The 19,630-nt window shown below is 43.5% G+C and overlaps 1 protein-coding gene across 1 annotated transcript in view; it reads left to right on the top strand.

The window, feature by feature from the left end:
- The window catches only part of nyap2a (neuronal tyrosine-phosphorylated phosphoinositide-3-kinase adaptor 2a), a 120,455-nt gene extending 101,230 nt beyond the window's left edge, over nucleotides 1-19,225 (top strand). The window contains exon 8 of the transcript XR_016486685.1: nucleotides 19,121-19,225. The gene's annotated coding sequence lies outside the window, so the exon portion shown is untranslated. The remainder of the gene's footprint in view (nucleotides 1-19,120) is intronic.
- Nucleotides 19,226-19,630: the final 405 nt, after the last annotated feature.

Below are 19,630 nucleotides of genomic sequence, written 5' to 3'. Positions count from 1 at the left end.
TATTTCCAAATCGAGTCATATCAAAATAATGTGAGGAGACATGATTATTGTTTACAAATGACCACACATCATACCATAACATATACACACACCAGGAGCCTATTCAGGAGGATGTAGCCTCTGGAGCTAAGGCATCTCACATTCTGTTTGAAAGCCTGGGGAAGTTCTCATCAGAAAAGATGATCAAAAGTGGTGGATCAAGGCAGTCTAGTGACACATTTCCACTTCTCAAACAAATGAAGTATTTTACATGGTTGGAGCTCCAAAAGAGCTGGTGTTTCTGAAAAATGTTCTGACTTGCAACAAGCAAGCTAACATAAAAACAACAGTCATTAGCTAGTTGTGTCATCTAATTATTTGTGATTGGCTGGCTGTGTTATACTGTCATCAGTGATTGGATGGCTGTGACATTTGATTAGTCATGTTTTGCCGGCTTCCTTGATGAGGTTTGTAACAGTAGTCTACATAGAGACCATGTCAGTTGTAGATCATTCCGCTAATAAGGACAGGATCTACAGTGGCCCAAAATTGTGTCATCACTGTCAATCAGTCTATCAGTGAGCTGTCTGACATCAGCCCCTGGTAGAAGTTGCCCTTGAACACAGATCTAACCATTTAAGGGGGAAAAGACACAACTGCCCTCAGGTCAGTGTCTAGTGACAACTTCACCCTTCTCCCTGACACAGCCAAACTGGCCTGTGAAGTTCTAACACTACACATCTGCTCGGTGAGAAATGTACACTTGGAGCACACATGAGAAATTGTAGAATGCTCAGGGGAGCTATGGCTGTGGAGGGACCAGCATGGAACAGCACTCTTGCCATCTCCTTACTCCTCGTCACTATTTTCTTTAATCTTTCTTAACCTGCTATTTTCTCCACTGCATTTATCCTCAATTGCCCTTGTCACCTCATTCTGCTTCATCCTCTCTTCATCCTGTTTTGATCCTTTTCCCTTAGAATTCTGTGTGAGGCACACACACAGTATTGACAATGATGTACGCCATTGTGGAAATCCTTGCTATAAACATTGATTTGGAGACCAGGGTTCACTGTGACTCAGAGAGATGGTCACTAAAGCTCACAGAAATAGATATATGACCTAAACATTTATGATTACAGACCAGTGACAAAGTTTTACTTCAGAGAACGGATCTATCTAACCACACAGTAGGCAGGGTTGACCCACGTTTGTTTGACAAAAGCAATGTCACAACATGTGTAATGGAAAAGGTAGAAATACACTGCTCAAAAAAATAAAGGGAACACTTAAACAACACAATGTAATTCCAAGTCAATCACACTTCTGTGAAATCAAACTGTCCACTTAGGAAGCAACACTGATTGACAATACATTTCACATGCTGTTGTGCAAATGGAATAGACAACAGGCGGAAATTATAGGCAATTAGCAAGACACCCCCAATAAAGGAGTGGTTCTGCAGGTGGTGACCACAGACCACTTCTCAGTTCCTATGCTTCCTGGCTGATGTTTTGGTCACTTTTGAATGCTGGCGGTGCTTTCACTCTAGTGGTAGCATGAGATGGAGTCGACACCCCACATAAGTGGCTCAGGTAGTGCAGCTCATCCAGGATAGCACATCAATGTGAGCTGTGGCAAGAAGGTTTGCTGTGTCTGTCAGCGTAGTGTCCAGAGCATGGAGGCGCTACCAGGAGACAGGCCAGTACATCAGGAGACGTGGAGGAGGCTGTAGGAGGGCAACAACCCAGCAGCAGGACCGCTACCTCCACCTTTGTGCAAGGAGGAGCAGGAGGAGCACTGCCAGAGCCCTGCAAAATGACCTCCAGCAGGCCACAAATGTGCATGTGTCTGCTCAAACGGTCAGAAACAGACTCCATGAGGGTGGTATGAGGGCCCGACGTCCACAGGTGGGGGTTGTGCTTACAGCCCAACACCGTGCAGGACGTTTGGCATTGGCTGAATTGCTTTGCCTTGCTTTTCTGGTTGGCTGGATGCAAGTTTCACCATCCAATTACTTCACCATGGCATAGACTGTGGAGAAAAGTTGGCACGATTCTTGCATTCTATCCATGCTGGCTTCTGCGGGTTACCAGAGACATGAAACAGATAGGTGGGAGGGCATACAGACTGTCACCAATTTATGAATATCCAATTTGCCTAAATAGGTAAAGTACAGTGCCTTGCGAAAGTATTCGGCCCCCTTGAACTTTGCGACCTTTTGCCACATTTCAGGCTTCAAACATAAAGATATAAAACTGTATTTTTTTGTGAAGAATCAACAACAAGTGGGACACAATCATGAAGTGGAACGACATTTATTGGATGTTTCAAAATGTTTTAACAAATCAAAAACTGAAAAATTGGGCATGCAAAATTATTCAGCCCCCTTAAGTTAATACTTTGTAGCGCCACCTTTTGCTGCGATTACAGCTGTAAGTCGCTTGGGGTATGTCTCTATCAGTTTTGCACATCGAGAGACTGAAATGTTTTCCCATTCCTCCTTGCAAAACAGCTCGAGCTCAGTGAGGTTGGATGGAGAGCATTTGTGAACAGCAATTTTCAGTTCTTTCCACAGATTCTGGATTGGATTCAGGTCTGGACTTTGACTTGGCCATTCTAATACCTGGGTATGTTTATTTTTGAACCATTCCATTGTAGATTTTGCTTTATGTTTTGGATCATTGTCTTGTTGGAAGACAAATCTCCGTCCCAGTCTCAGGTCTTTTGCAGACTCCATCAGGTTTTCTTCCAGAATAGTCCTGTATTTGGCTCCATCCATCTTCCCATCAATTTTAACCATCTTCCCTGTCCCTGCTGAAGAAAAGCAGGCCCAAACCATGATGCTGCCACCACCATGTTTGACAGTGGGGATGGTGTGTTCAGCTGTGTAGCTTTTACGCCAAACATAACGTTTTGCATTGTTGCCAAAAAGTTCAATTTTGGTTTCATCTGACCAGAGCACCTTCTTCCACATGTTTGGTGTGTCTCCCAGGTGGCTTGTGGCAAACTTTAAACAACACTTTTTATGGATATCTTTAAGAAATGGCTTTCTTCTTGCCACTCTTCCATAAAGGCCAGATTTGTGCAATATACGACTGATTGTTGTCCTATGGACAGAGTCTCCCACCTCAGCTGTAGATCTCTGCAGTTCATCCAGAGTGATCATGGGCCTCTTGGCTGCATCTCTGATCAGTCTTCTCCTTGTATGAGCTGAAAGTTTAGAGGGACGGCCAGGTCTTGGTAGATTTGCAGTGGTCTGATACTCCTTCCATTTCAATATTATCGCTTGCACAGTGCTCCTTGGGATGTTTAAAGCTTGGGAAATCTTTTTGTATCCAAATCCGGCTTTAAACTTCTTCACAACAGTATCTCGGACCTGCCTGGTGTGTTCCTTGTTCTTCATGATGCTCTCTGCGCTTTTGACGGACCTCTGAGACTATCACAGTGCAGGTGCATTTATACGGAGACTTGATTACACACAGGTGGATTGTATTTATCATCATTAGTCATTTAGGTCAACATTGGATCATTCAGAGATCCTCACTGAACTTCTGGAGAGAGTTTGCTGCACTGAAAGTAAAGGGGCTGAATAATTTTGCACGCCCAATTTTTCAGTTTTTGATTTGTTAAAAAAGTTTGAAATATCTAATAAATGTCGTTCCACTTCATGATTGTGTCCCACTTGTTGTTGATTCTTCACAAAAAAAGACAGTTTTATATCTTTATGTTTGAAGCCTGAAATGTGGCAAAAGGTCGCAAAGTTCAAGGAGGCCGAATACTTTCGCAAGGCACTGTAAATATCCCTAGAAAATATTCCTATTCATGAAAATCACAAATGAAATATATTGAGACACAGCTTAGCCTTTTGTTAATCACCCTGTCATCTCAGATTTTCAAAATATGCTTTACAGCCAACGCTAGACAAGCATTTCTTTAAGTTTATAATAGCCTAGCATAGCATTATGCCTTGCTAATAGCAGGCAACCTTGTCAAGGAAATCAGAAAAGCAATCAAATTAAATCGTTTACCTTTGATGAACTTTGGATGTTTTCACTTACGAGACTCCCAGGTAGATCGCCAAAGTAAAATTTTTTCCCAAAATATTATTTTTGTAGGCGAAACAGCTGAGTTTGTTCTTCAAGTTTGGCTGAGAAATCGCCCGGAAATTGCGGTCACCACAACGCCAAAATGAGCTCCATAATATTGACAGAAACATGGCAAACGTTGTTTAGAATCCATCCTCAAGGTGTTTTTCTAATATCTATTCGATAATATATCCGTCGGGACAATTCGTTTTTCTCTAGGACCGATTGGAGTAATGGCTACCTCTGTACTTTACGCGAGAATCTCTCTCGGAGCCACCATGTGACCACTTACGCAATGTGCCCCCATACGGCTATTCTTCAACAGAAATGTGTAAAACTACGTCACAATGCTGTAGACACCTTGGGGAATACGTAGAAAGCATAAGCTCATTGATGGTACATTCTCAGCAATATAGGGAGTCATTGGAACGCAGTGCTTTCAAAACCTGGGGCACTTCCGGATTGGATTTTTCTCAGGCTTTCGCTTGCAACATCAGTTCTGTTATACTCACAGACAATATCTTTACAGTTTTGGAAACGTTAGAGTGTTTTCTATCGAAAGCTGTCAATTATATGCATATTCTAGCATCTTTTCCTGACAAAATATCCCGTTTAAAACGGGAATGTTTTTTTTCCAAAAATGACAATACTGCCCCTAGATTAATCCACCTGTACTGACCTCGCCTTCTGGATGGTAGCGGGGTGAACAGGCAGTCGCTCGGATGGTTGTTGTCCTTGATTATCTTTTTGGAATTCCTGTGACATCGGGTGCTGTAGGTATCCTCGAGGGCAGGTAGTTTGTCCCCGGACATGCATGATACGCACCGCACCACCTTCTTGAGAGCCTTAAGGTTGAGAGTGGTGCAGTTGCCATACCAGGCGGTGATACAGCCCGACAGGATGCTCAATTGTGCATCTGTAAACGTTTGTGAGGGTTTTAGGTGACAAGCCACATTTCTTCAAACTCCTGAGGTTGAAGAGACACTGTTGCGCCTTCACCACACTGTCTGTGTGGGAGGACCATTTCAGTTTGTCTGTGATGTGTACACCGAGGAACTTAAAACTTTCTACCTTCTCCACTGCTGTCTCATTGATGTGGATGGGGGGTGCTCCCTCTGCTGTTTCCTGAAGTCCACGATCATCTCCTTTGTTTTGTTGACATTGAGTGAGAGGTTATTTTCCTGACACCTCAGCACCTCCATGTAGGCTCGTCATTGTTGGTAGTCAAGCCCACTACTGTTGTGTTGTCTGTAAACTTGATGATTAAGTTGGAGACGTGCATGGCCACGCATTAATGGGTGAACAGGGAGTACAGCAGGGGGATGAGCATGCACCCTTCTGGGGCCCCAGTGTTGAGGATCAGTGAAGTGAAGATTTTTCCTACCTTCACCACCTGGGGGCCGCCCTTCAGAAAGTTCAGGACCAAATTGCACAGAGCATCGTTGAGACCCAAGGCCTCAAGCTTAATGATGAGCTTGAAGGGTACTATGGTGCTGTAATCAATGAACAGCATTCTTATATAGGTATACATAGGTATTCCAGATGGGATAGGGCAGTGTGCAGTGTGATGGCGATTGCATCATCTGTGGACCTGTTGGGGTGGTATGCAAACTGTGTGGTTCTAGGGTGGCATGTAAGGTGGAAGTGATATGATCCTTGACTAGTCTCTATTCCCAGTCATCTTTCCATGGTTAAATGCAGTTGTTGGCACTTCCAGTTTTGCGTGAATGCCGCCATCTATCCACAGTTTCTGGTTAGGGTAGGTTTTAATAGTCACAGTGGGTACAACATCTCCAATGCACTTCCTTATAAACTCACTCACCGAATCAGCATATAAATCAATGTTATTCTCTGAGGCTGCCCGGAATATTTCCCAGTCTGCGCGATCAAAACAATCTTGAAGAGTGGATTCCGATTGGTCAGACCAGCGTCGAATGGTTCTTGTCATAGGTACATCCTGTTTGAGTTGCTGCATAGAGGACGGTAGGAGCAAAATGGCGGGGGAGGCTCTTGTATGTGTAGCGAAAGTTAGAGTAGCAGTGATCCAGCGTATTGCTACACTCAATATGCTGATAGAATTTATGTAGCCTTGTTCTCAAATTTGCTTCGTTAAAATCCCAAGCTACAATAAATGCAGCCTCAGGATATATGGTTTCCAGTTTATATAGAGTCCAGTGAAGTTCCTTGAGGGCCAACGTGGTAGCAGATTAAGGGGGGATATACACGACTGTGACCATAACCGACGAGAACTCTCTTGGGAGATAATATGGTCGCCATTATATTGTAAGTAATTCTAGGTCAGATGAACAAAAGGACTTGAGTTCCTGTATGTTTTTACGATTACACCATGATTCTTTAATCATGAAGCATACACCCCACCATTCTTCTTCCCAGAAAGATGTTTATTTCTGTCGGCGAGGCGCATGAAGAAACCCGGTGGCTGTACTGACTCCGACAACATTCAGAGAGAGCCATGTTTCCGCGAAACAGAGCATGTTACATGCTCTGTTGTCTCTCTGGAAGGCAACCCTTGCCCTAATTTCATCTACCTTGTTGTGTAGAGACTGGGCATTTTCGAGTAATATACTTGGAAGCGGTGGGTGGTGTGCACGCCTTCGAAGTCTGACCAGGAGGTCTCTCTGTCTACCTCTTCTGCAGCGACGTTGTTTTGGGTCACCTCTGGGATTAGATCCAATGTCCTGGCTGGTGGTCAGAACAAAGGATCCACTTGGGGAAAGTCATATTCCTGGTTGTAATGTTGGTAAGTTAACGTTGCTCTTATATCCAATAGTTCTTCCCGGCTGTATGTAATAACACTTTAGATTTTCTGCGCTAACAATGTAAGAAATAATACATAAAAAATAAAATACTGCATAGTTTCCTAAGGACTCTAAGCGAGGTGACCATCTCTGTCGGCGCCATCTTGCTAGGTAAGCAGGTAATAGTTGTGGTAAGTGGTAAGCAAGTTTGGTCCAACTGAGATTTTCACAAAATCAAATACATTTCTTGTGTTATAGGTTTCATTATTGCTTGTTCTAAACCAAAATAGATAATTGTAAGATTGTTTTATATATCAGTTGGGGTCTCTATAAGCTAAATTGTGATATTCTAAACCTAGCATGAATGTGCATCCTTGTAGCTATGTGGGCTAATATAGTGAAAATATTTGTCATGGGGTAACTTGAGGTAATGGCCACTATACCCCATACAAATTATGATAGCATTTTGTTTGTTTTATGCATAATAGTCCCGATTCAGAAGTGCTTACATTTTGATTTAAGCACTTCTCAGTATTTGGTATTCAGACCTGATGCGCTTTGAACCTTTGATATGCTAAAAGGTTGCGGTATACAGCCACCCCTTTATCCCCTTCCAACCTCCCTACATTCATTTCTGTCTTAAATGACCATACAATTATTATCATCTCATGAGTCCAGTCTGATAATATGAATCAAAACATAGGAAAAACGGAATTTTGACTTCACTGTGCCCTTTCAATAAGTAATCTTAATGGGCTGGCGAATCGGGCTGCTATATTATTTTATGTGCCTTCTGATATTCTTAAAGTTGAAGAATTGCAATATTTGTAAAATAGGCTATATCAAATAGGCAAATACATAATGACAAAGATACAAAACATATAGGCAATATCAGTGCTTTAATGGTGAATAAAGAAGGAAAATTGTTCATTAGGAAGTGATGATCAAGTTTAATAATAGGCCTACTGCTTCAGAATTCCATCTTACAAGAGCTCAATACGTAGCCACATTAAAGAGGAAGTCTGCATTCTTAAATATAACAAAGGAACACCCCATCAATGTTCTGGTAAAAAGCTGAGGTATGGGGACAAATGTAACCTCTCTCAAATGCATAGACAGAGCTTTGGCTGCACGGACTGACCATCCATGATATCCAAATGATAGTTTATTTACTTTTTTCCCCCAATGACTTTGTTTAAAAACAATGGTGTAAACCTATTTTAGGTTCTTCTGGGGTATAACAGTTTATTTATTTATTTTTACCTTTATTTTGACAGGTCAATGCTGAGACAAAGGTATCTTTTCCAGATGAGCCCTGTATAGCACAATACACATAAAAATACAATAAACATATTCAACATCAAAATACACGTTACTATACAAAAAAATACATGTCAAGCAAAAAACAATCAGACACATTCTTTGGTTAAAAGGTCATGGAAGTTTATGCAAAAGGTTTTATAGACAAAAAGAGCTCAATGCATCGATCCACGAGATTTCAAGGAGGGCCAGTCCATATTATGATACAAAATGCAATGATGTATACTTTCATAAATTGCTATAAAGTGCATCCAATAGCTTCAATAAGCTGCATTCTACATTCATATACAGATGTAGGATCTTAATTTGAGCCAGTTTGCTAGAGCAGGAAAATAAACCTGCAGCAACAAGAAATGTGATTTGATTATAATGAATGGACCTTTTTTGTAGGGGTTGATATATTTTTCATTAGGGCATGGAAAGACAGGACATGTTCCTATAGAAGGAGCCTATTGAATATTGAACTAGGCCTTTATAAGTTATATTTTTCAAGAATCAATGGGTATATACAGTCGTGGCCAAAAGTTTCAAGAATGACACAAATATTAATTTTCACAAAGTCTGCTGCCTCCGATTGTATGATGTCAATTTGCATATACTCCAGAATGTTATGAAGAGTGATCAGATGAATTGCAATTAATGGCAAAGTCCCTCTTTGCCATGCAAATTAACTGAATCCCCAAAAAAACATTTCCACTGCATTTCAGCCCTGCAACAAAAGGACCAGCTGACATCATGTCATTGATTCTCTCATTAACACAGGTGTGAATGTTGACGAGGACAAGGCTGGAGATCACTCTGTCATGCTGATTGAGTTTGAATAACAGACTGGAAGCTTCAAAAGGAGAGTGGTGCTTGGAATCATTGTTCTTCCTCTGTCAACCATGGTTACCTGTAAGGAAACACATGCCGTCATCATTGCTTTGCACAAAAAGGGCTTCACAGGCAAGGATATTGCTGCCAGTAAGATTGCACCTAAATCAACCATTTATGGGATCATCAAGAACTTCAAGGAGAGTGGTTCGATTGTTGTGAAGAATGCTTAATGGCGGCCAAGATAGTCCAGAAAGAGCCAGGACTGTCTCCTAAAGTTGATTCAGCTGCGGGATTGGAGCACCACCAGTACAGAGCTTGCTCAGGAATGGCAGCATTCAGGTGTGAGTGCATCTGCATGCACAGTGAGGCGAAGGCTTTTGGAGGATGGCCTGATGTCAAGAAGGGCAGCAAAGAAGCCACTTCTCTCCAGGAAAAACATCAGGGACAGACTGATATTCTGCAAAAAGTACAGGGATTGGACTGTTGAGGACTGGGGTAAAGTAATTTTTTCTAATGAATCCCCTTTCCGATTGTTTGGGTCATCGGGGAAAAGCTTGTCCGGAGAAGATAAGGTGAGCGCTACCATCATTCCTGTGTCATGCCAACAGTAAAGCATCCTGAGACCATTAATGTGTGGGGTTGCTTCTCAGATAAGGGAGTGGAGTTTTGCCTAAGAACACAGCCATGAATATAGAATGGTACTGTACCAACACATCCTCAGAGGGCAACTTTTCCCAACCATCCAGGAACAGTTTGGTGACGAACAATACCTTTTACAGCATTATGGATTACCTTGCCATAAGGCAAAAGTGATAACTAAGTGGCTTGGTGAACAAAACATCAATATTTTGGGTCCATGGCCAGGAAACTCCCCAGACTTTAATCCCATTAAGAACTTGTGGTCAATCCTCAAAACAAAAACCCACAAATTCTGACAAACTTCAAGCATTGCTTTTGCAAGACTGGGCTGCCATCAGTCAGGATGTAACCCAGAAGTTAATTGACAGCATGCCAGGGCGGTTTGCAGAGGTCTTAAAAAAGAAGGGTCAACACTGCAAATATTGACTCTTTGCATCAACTTCATGTAATTGTCAATAAAAGCCTTTGACACTTATTAAATACTTGTAATTATACTTCAGTATTCCATAGTAACATCTGACAAAAATGTCTAAAGACACTGAAGCAGCATACTTTGTGGAAATTAATATTTGTGCCATTTTCAAAACCTTTGGCCACGACTGTACAGTATTATTGGTTTAAAAGTAAAAAAATTGAAGTAGCAATCACAGATTGCTCCTTTAAATGAGACACAGATAGGCCTACTTAAAACCCAGAATATTAATGGCAAATATAAAGAGTAGCAACAACATCAAAACTTTAAAGCGTATGATATTGCAGATAATTTTTCACCGACTATTTTTGTCCTAGTTTTTATAAAATGTCTTGATATATTCATAAACATGATGTGGAAAGGCTAATAAACATACTACTGCACACATTCCTGTGACACTCCCATTACCTGCTCCACCTACATACAGTAGGTGCAAAGTGTTACAGTATCTGTGTAATCCAAATTTGCAGATGCTAACTTTTTTGTTGTTGTAGCTTTTGTTTTAAAGAGAAGAAAATGTCGCCCTGAATCTCACACAACTCTGTTGCAATGTTAGAAGACAATCACACTTGCAAACTTACTGCTGCAAGGTGCTCGCACAGTCGAACTGTGCTGCACGGAGAGAAAAAAATCTAATTTTCAAGCAGTGAATCTGCTTGTTTGCATAGAAATAGGATGGATGGAAAGGACAAAGTCCTATTTCACAAAAGCCCCTTCACGATAGATTGTGTCAGGAGCATTGAGTGCATTAACCATTTGATGTTCAATCACTGAGTACATAAGCAGTTATGTCCATTCTATTCAATCCATCTCTATATGTGTTCCAACTCTTATGAATACATTACAGTTCTTTTTTGATTGTCTAGCTTCCACATATTTGTCCTGTGGGGAGAAGATCTTGAATCTAAGGGTACGTATATATATTATATTTTGTGTATACTTTTGCACTGTGGGGCTAAGACAGAAGCACTGTGATGTCACACTTTTGTCTTTCTTGCAATGAGAGTGTTTGAGTGTTTTTTTATGACTATGTCCGAGGACAAAAAAAAGAGTATGCTTATTGTAATATTAATAAATATTTATTGAGTATGAGATAAATAAATATGTTTTTGCATTTCGCTGTGTGGAGTGGTTGTTTTGCCAAGACAAAGTTAGTTCTCTACAATTAGATCAGGCTCACAAGGATCTACTCAACAGTATGACTTTATTTCCACAGTGCTTGGTAGGCTACATTCCCTTGTAGTGAGGGCAGATCACGATGGCTTATGAAGGCTTCTGCCTGTAGGCCATTTGATATCATTAACAACACCCATTTGGAGATATTGTACTGGAAATAGCCAGAAACCCCACAGATGACTTGCTGGCTGCTTCAGACCCACTAGACACAGACGTCAATTCAATGTCTATGTTGGTTCAATGTAATTTAATTGAAATTGGGTGGAAAAAAAATTTTTCTAATAAAAAAATCTAATTTTGTAAACAACAGATGTAGACTAACAACGAAACGCTTACATATGGGCCCTTCCCACCAATGCAGAGAGAAAGAAAATAGAGAAATAATAATAAATACACAATTTGTATTGATAACTTGGCTATATACATAGGGTATCCAGTACCAAGTCGATCTGCTTGGGTACGAGGTCATTGAGGTAAATACTGTATGTACATACTGTATAAATAGGAATAAAGTGACAGATTGTAAACAGCAGCAGCAATGTTTGTGATGTGTCAAAAAAGTTTGTTGAAAAAGGATAGATGCAGATAGTCTGGGAAGCTATTCGGTTACCTATTTTGCAGTCCTATGGCTTGGGAGTAAAAGCTATTCAGGGTCCTGTTGGTTCCAGACTGTGCATCGGTACCGCTTGCCGTGCGGTCGCAGAAAAAACAGTCTATGACTTAGGTGGCTATGACCATTTTTAGGGCCTTCCTCTGACACCACCTGGTATAGAGGTCCTGGATGGCAGGGAGCTCGGTCCTGGTGATGTACTGGTCCATACACACTAAGTGATGATGCAGCCAGTCAAGATCATCTCAATGGTGCAGCTGCAGAACTTTTTGAGGGCACATGCCAAATCTTTTCAGCCTCCTGAGGGGGAAGAAGTGGTGACAAGCCCTCTTCACGACTGTGTTGGTGTGTGTGGACCATGATCTTTAGTGATGTAGATACAGAGAAATGTAAAGCTTTCGAGAGCCCCTCTCCAATACAGCCCTTTTGATGTGAATGGGTGCGAGCTCGGCCCTTTGTTTCCTGTAGTCCACGATCAGCTTCCTTGTATTGCTGACGTTGAGGAAGAGGTTGTTGTCCTGGCACCACACTGCCAGGTCTGTGACCTCTCTATAGGCTGTCTCATCATCATCGGTGATCAGGCCTACCACCAGGATGCGTAGTGTAGTGATGAGCTTTGAGGGCACTATGGTGTTCAACGCTGAGCTGTAGTCAATGAACAGCTTCTCACATAGGTGTTATTCTTGTCCAGGTTGAAAAGGGCAATGTGGAATGCAATAGAGATTGCGTCATCTGTGGATCTGTTGGGGGCGGTATGTGAATTGGAGTGGGTCCAGGGTATTTGAGATGATGGTGTTGATGTGAGCCATGAACAGCCTTTCAAAGCATTTCATAGCTACATATTTGAGTGCTACGGGGCGATACTTATTTAGACAGGTTACCTTGGCGTCCTTGGGCACAGGGACAATGGTGGCCTGCTTGAAACATGTATGTATTACAGACAGGGTCAGGGAGAGGTTGAAAATGTCAGTGAAGATGCTGGTCAATGCATGCTCTGAGTACACATCCTGGTAATCTATCTAGCCTTGCAGCCTTGTGAATATATACCTGTTTAAAGGTCTTACTCACATCGGCTGGTGATCACACAGTATTGCGGAACAGCTAGTGCTCTAATGAATGGTTCAGTGTTCCTTGCCTCAAACCGAGCATAGAAAACATTTAGCTCATTTGGTAGGCTCACGTCACTGGGCAACTCGCGGCTGGGGTTTCCCTTTGTAATCCATGATAGTTTACAAGCCCTGCTTCATCTGACAAGCGTAAAAGCTGGTATAGTAGGATTTGATCTTAGTCCTGTATTGACGCTTTGCCTTTTTGATGGTTCGTTGGAGGGCGTGGCAAGATTTATTTTAAGTGTCCATTTTAGTTTCCCGTTCCTTGAAAGCATCAGCTCTAGCCTTTAACTCAGTGTGGATGTGCCTGTAATCCATGGCTTCTGTTTGGGATATGTACACTGTGGGGATGACGTCATTGATACACTTATTTATAAAGCTGGTGACTGATGTGGTAAACACCTCAATGGAACACAATGGAACAGTCCTGTAGCTTAGCATCTGCTTCATCGGACCACTTCCTTGTTGATTGCCCCACTGGTACTACCCGTTTGATTTTTTGCTTGTAAGTAGGAATAAGGAGAATAGAGTTGTGAGGGTGATGGAGTGCTTTGTATGCATTTCTTTTTGTGGAGTAAAGGTTATCTAGAGTTTTTTGTCTCTAGTTGCACAGGTGACGTGCTGGAAGAACTTAGCTGAGCAGGATTTCAGTTTTCCTTCATAAAAATCACTGGCCAGTAGGAGCACCGCCTTCAGATGAGCATTTTCTTGTTTGCTTATGGCCCTGTACAGCTCCTTGAGTGCGGTCTTAGCGCCAGCGTCAGTTTGTGTCAGTCACAACACCTCAACACTGGGATGCGGGGTTCGATCCCAGGCTGTATCACAATTGGCCCAGCATAAACTCAGGTTTTCCGGGTCTCTATGTTTTTGGTTGGACAGGTTTCTCAATTTCTTTGTTAGAAGCACAGCAGCTTGGCGGGTCATGCTTCGGAGGAAACATAACTCGACCTTCGCCTCTCCGGAGCCCGTTGAGGAGTTGCAGTGCTGACACAAGATTGGATCTCAATTGGTTATCAAGAAATTGGGGAGGGGGAAAAATAATAATACAAATACTGTAAATGAATAAGAATGGTCCATCACCTAAAGGACATCCAGCCAACTTGACACAACTGTGGGAAGCATTGGAGTCAACATGGCCAGCATCCCTGTTGAACGCTTTCGACACCACACTCTTAGAAAAAAGGGTTTCAAAAGGGTTCTTTGGCTGTCCCCAGGTAGAACTATTTTGGGTTCTATGTAGAACTCTCTGTGTAAAGGGTTCTACATGGAACTCAAAAGGGTTTGTCAAAGGGTTCTTCAATGGGAACAGCCAGAGAAGGTTCCAGATAGCATATTTTCTTCTAACACTGTCAATGCCCCGATGAATTGAGGCTGTTCTGAGGGCAAAATGGGGTGGCTAAGGCAATATTAGGATGGTATTCTCAATGTTTTGTACACTTAGTATAAATTAGAGGTTCACACAGGAGTGAAAATTCATACCTGTCCTGTCAATTATTTTTCTGAACTGTTCTGATCCTGCACAGTCCTATAACTCTGGAACTTTCCTGTCCTTTCCCGATAAATTTCACTCCCATCCCGTGCTCATTTTTGCATGCAGAAATAAGTTGGTTATTGTGTTTGTTTAAGAAGTATTGAAAATTATTTCAGTAATGCAATTTGTGACTGTGATATATCTTAGTTAAATGTACTGACTGCCAAGTGCCAAGTGGCTCTGAATAAGAGCGTATTCTAAATTACCTATAGGCAGATTAAGCTGGAGGATGAGGATTGAGACCCCAGCAGGATGGTCTGCTCAGCAAAATAGTCAGAATATTCACCTCAGATGGCATTGGTTTAGTTAAAAACGCAAACAATTGAGCTTGAGGGTAAAGTTGTTGGGAGTAAAGCAGCTTTGCCCCCTCAGTCCTCTTGTCCCGCTCTCCAGTTGGTAGCCTATTTTATTAAACCACAGGATTTTTTTATAAACTGTGTACTCTGTTCCTTCATTGTCAAAGAAAACTCCATAAAATGTTGCTAAAACATCGTTCTTTCCTAACATCACTCTAATGTTAATGTTAGTGATGGGTCCTTGGCTGCAACAAGACTGCATTTCCTTTATTGAAGGCTTCAAAATTTATCCTACCGATGTAGATTGGCATCTGAGGTAGCCTATAGTGACTAACTAAATTTGGAGCGAGGCATGAGAGTGAGCGGGGGAATTACATTTACTTTGTATCTAACTATTCCTGTACTGCCCTTTCCTGTGGACTGTTGATCCTGTCCCATCCTGTCCAGAACTTGATTCAAGAACTTCACTCCCATTCCTGCCAGAATCCCAAGGGACCCGCAACACCTGCTTCCATGTAAACCTCTAGTCAGTCCCTCCAGGATTCTGCAATTCTGCGATTGCATAATTAAATGCAAAATCAACCAATCTGTGCATATTATGAGAGAGCTTGCAATTTTGACCCATCCCCACATAAAAATGTCCAATCAAAAGCGTGTTTGTAATTTTGACCAATTACTGCACTGTTACTGTGGAAAATGGCCCAATCCAACCAGACGTCAACAAAGTTCTTTCCCGCTGGCCTGTCACCATATTCACGTGAGAAGATGATGGCTGATTGTTGATGGCTGACAGGCAGTACAATGAACAGAAATGTAATTTGCCAACAAAAATAACAGCTAAAGAATGTGCGAAACAATTTCCAAATGTTTTACATCGCGAAATCTTGGAGGGACTGTCTAGTGCATATCATCCATGTCCTTGTTCAGCCACAACTTCGAGAAATATATGTTACCAGAAATCTTCAGGTCCCGTTGATTGGATAGTCTCGAATGGAGCTCGTCCAGTTTGTTCTCCAATGATTGTACGTTTGCCATATAGAATGGAGGATGGAGGCAGTTTATGTACTCGCCGACATAGTTTCGTCAAGGTGCTCGCACGCAGTCTTTTTCTTTTCCAAGTTAGGGACTGGTCCGGGGTGAGCAGTATGTCCTGCGCCTCCAACTCATTGAAGTAAAAATCTTCATTCAAATTGAGGTTAGTGATCGCTGTTCTGATGTCCAGAAGCTCTTTTCAGTTATAGGAAACGATGGTGGAAACCTTATGTACAAAATAGTAGAATTGGTGAGGAACCCTTAAAACGTCTGCTATCTACTGCACCGCGATTCTTTCATTCTTCTTATTCAACCAGTTTGTGTACAGTGGGATGTACAGATGCACTCTAAACAGCCTATAGACATTAGTGGATCAGGTACAATTTGGGGTCCCAACGTACTATTGAGAGTATGAATATGTGCAATTTCGAAATTTGCTTGTGCATCTGCATTTCTTCTCTTGTTATGTCAGTCACTGAGTCACTCAATTAGCATTTTTTTTATTTCTAGTTAGTCTAGCCATCTATCTAGTTATCATGGACGAATACCGACCGAGCATACAGGGCATGTGCCCAGGGGCCCTGATCTCCAGGATTCTCACTCAGATATTATATTAATGTGGCACAAGTGTCACATCCTGATCTATTTCACCTGTCTTGTGTGTCACGCCCTGATCTGCGTCACCTGTCCTTGAGATTGTATCAGGACCTCCTGGAGGTTTTCAGCAAGGCCCAGGCTACCTCCCTTCCTACACATCGTCCCTACGATTGTGCTATTGACCGGCTATATTCCCTATCCGGACCTGAGACCATGGCCATGGAGGAGTAAATCGAGGACTCACTGGCTGTTAGGAGCATTTTCCCTTCTGCCTCTCCTGCTGGCGCAAGACCCTGCGTCCATGTATTGATTACCGGGGTCTCAATGATACTACGATTAAAAATCGGTACCCTCTACCACTCCTGTCCTCAGACGAGTGGAAGACAGCTTTCAATACTGCCAGTGGACATTATGAGTACCTGGTTATGCCGTTTGGTACCCTCGGTAAATGGTTACCCTCTACAACTCCTATCCTCAGCTTTCAAACCTCTCCAGTGGGTACTATCTTCACCAAACTGAACCTTTGGAATGCCTACCATCTTGTGCAGATACGCGAAGGATACGAGTGGAAGACAGCTTTCAACACTGCCAGTGGGCATTATAAGTACCTGGTTATGCTGTTTGGATTCACCAACGCGCCTGCCGTTTTCCAGGCTCTGATCAACGATGTGCTACGGACATGTTGAATCGTTTTGTTTTTGTCTACTTCGACTACAACCTGGTTTTCTCTCATTCTGCCCAGGAAGACATTTTTCATGTTCGACAGGTTCTTCAGCGCCTCTTGGATAATCAGTTGTTTGTAAAGGCTGAGAAATGTGAATTCCACCGCTCCACTATCTCCTTTCTAGGATACATTATTGCTGAGGGGAATGTACAGATGGATCCGGAGAAGGTGAGAGCGGTGCAGGGTTGGCCCCAGCCCAAGTCCATGGTGCAGCTCCAACGGTTTCTGGGTTTTGCCCATTTCTACCACCGTTTAATTCGGGGTTACAGCAACCTGGTGGCTCCGCTCTCTGCACTCACCTCTCCCAAGGTATCGTTCACATGGTCTCCAGCAGCTGGACAAGGCTTTTTGAGATCTTAAGCAGCGATTCATTACTGCTCCTATCCTCATCCATCCAGACCCAACTCGTCAGTTTGTGGTGGAGGTTGATGCTTCCGACATGGGAGTAGGGGCTGTTCTTTCCCAGCGATCCGTCCAGACCAAAAACTTCATCCCTGTGCCTTCATGTCCCATCATCTCAACTCTGCATAGAGGAACTATGATGTTGGGAACTGGGAACTCCTAGCTGTGAAGATAACTCTGGAGGAGTGGAGACACTGGCTGGAAGAGGCGGAACATCCATTCCTGGTATGGATGAACCATAAACATTTTGAATACCTCTGTACTGCCAAGCGTCTTAACCCAAGGCAAGCTCGTTGGGCTCTGTTATTTACCAGGTTAAATTTCACCATCTCCTACCGACCAGGGTGAAAGAACATGAAGCCAGACGCTCTATCCCATCTGTACAGTTCCACTGCCACTCCCTCTGAGTCTGAGACCATCCTCCCTGCCCCTTGTTTGTCGGCTTCTGTCATTTTGGGAATTGAGGCTCTGGTTCGCAAGGCACAACGTTCCCAGTCGGACCCTGAGGGTGGTCCGGCTAACCGGCTGTTTGTTCCGGATTCGGTCCTGTCTCAGGTTCTGGAATGGGCTCATTCCTCTAGGCTTATCTGTCATCCTGGTACTCGTCGAACACTGGCTTTCCTCCGTCAACGCTTCTTGTGGCCCACCATGGTCCCTGATGTCTCGGCCTTCGTCACCCCATGGATGGTGTGCACACAAAGCAAGACTATGCGGCAAGCTCCGTCTCGCCTCCTACAGCCACTCTCTGTCCTTCATCGCCCCTGGTCCCATATTTCCCTGGATTTTGTCACTGGGCTTCCTCTGTCATACGGCAACACCACCATCCTGACAGTAGTTGTCAGATTCTCCAAGGCCGCCCATTTCATCCCTCTTCCAAAGTCACCTTCAGCCAAGAAGACAGCCCAGCTTATGGTGCAGCATGTCTTCTGAATCCATGGACCGTCAATTTACATTGTCTCGGACCAGGGTCCTCAGTTCTCGTCCCAATTCTGGAAGACGTTTCATCCCCAATCTAATGGCCAGTCGGAGTGAGCCAATCAAGATATGGAGACGGCACTCCGGTGTCTTGTTGCCAGTAACCCCACCAACTGAGGTCAGCAACTGGTCTGGGTGAATATGCCAGGAACACTCTCGCCTGCTTGGCTACTGGACTATCCCCCTTCAAATGCTCCATGGGGTATTAACCCCCACTCTTCCCAGAGCAGGAAGTGGAGGTCAACATATCTTCAGCTCAGATGTTTGTCAGCCGCTCTCAGCGTACCTGGAGAAGAGCTCGGGCGGTTTTTCTCAATACAATCTCCAGGTATCGTCGACAAGCGGATCGCCACCGGACTCTGGCTCCTCGCTGTCAGGTCGGGCAGATAGTATGGTTGTCCACTCAGAAGCCGACAAACAAGGGGCAGGGATCCAGTAAACTTTCCCCCCGTTTCATTGGTCCTTTCCCCATTTCTAGAGCCATTAGTCCCACTGCTGTCCATCTGTTGTTGCCCCATACCATCCGTGTTCACCCCACTTTTCATGTGTCCAGGATTAAGTTCTTGTCTCACAGTCCTATTTCTTCTGTTTCTAGGCCCATCCCTCCCCCCGGATCATCGATGGCCAGCCAGGATATACGGTGAGACGCCTCCTGCGGGTTCAACCACAGGGCAGGGGTTTCCAGTACCTGGTTGACTGGGAGGGTTATGGCCCGGAGGAGAGGTGCTGTGTTTCTGCTAAAGGCGTCCTGGACCTGGCCCTAATCGCCGATTTTCACCGCCGACAACCCAGTCAGCCAGGTATGTGCCCAGGTAGGACGCCAGGTGGCGCCCCTAGGGAGGGGGGGGGGGGGGTACTGTCACACCCTAATCTGTTTCACCTGTCCTTGTGATTGTCTCCACCCCCTCCAGGTGTCGCTTTTTTTCCCCAGTGTATTCATCCCTGTGTTTCCTGCCTCTCTGTGCCAGTTCGTCTTGTGTGTTTCAAGTCAATCAGCGTGTTTTTCCCGTGCTCCTGCTTTTGCTATTCTCTCTTTTGCTAGTCCACCCTTGCCTGTTTTTCTGGACTCTGTACCCGCCTGCCTTTCCAGTCTGCCTGCCCTGAC

Source organism: Oncorhynchus mykiss, chromosome 15, assembly GCF_057628025.1.
Source record: "Oncorhynchus mykiss isolate SJ-2025 chromosome 15, ASM5762802v1, whole genome shotgun sequence".
Classification (NCBI taxonomy): domain Eukaryota; kingdom Metazoa; phylum Chordata; class Actinopteri; order Salmoniformes; family Salmonidae; genus Oncorhynchus; species Oncorhynchus mykiss.
This window is presented reverse-complemented; position numbering and strand designations above follow the sequence as displayed.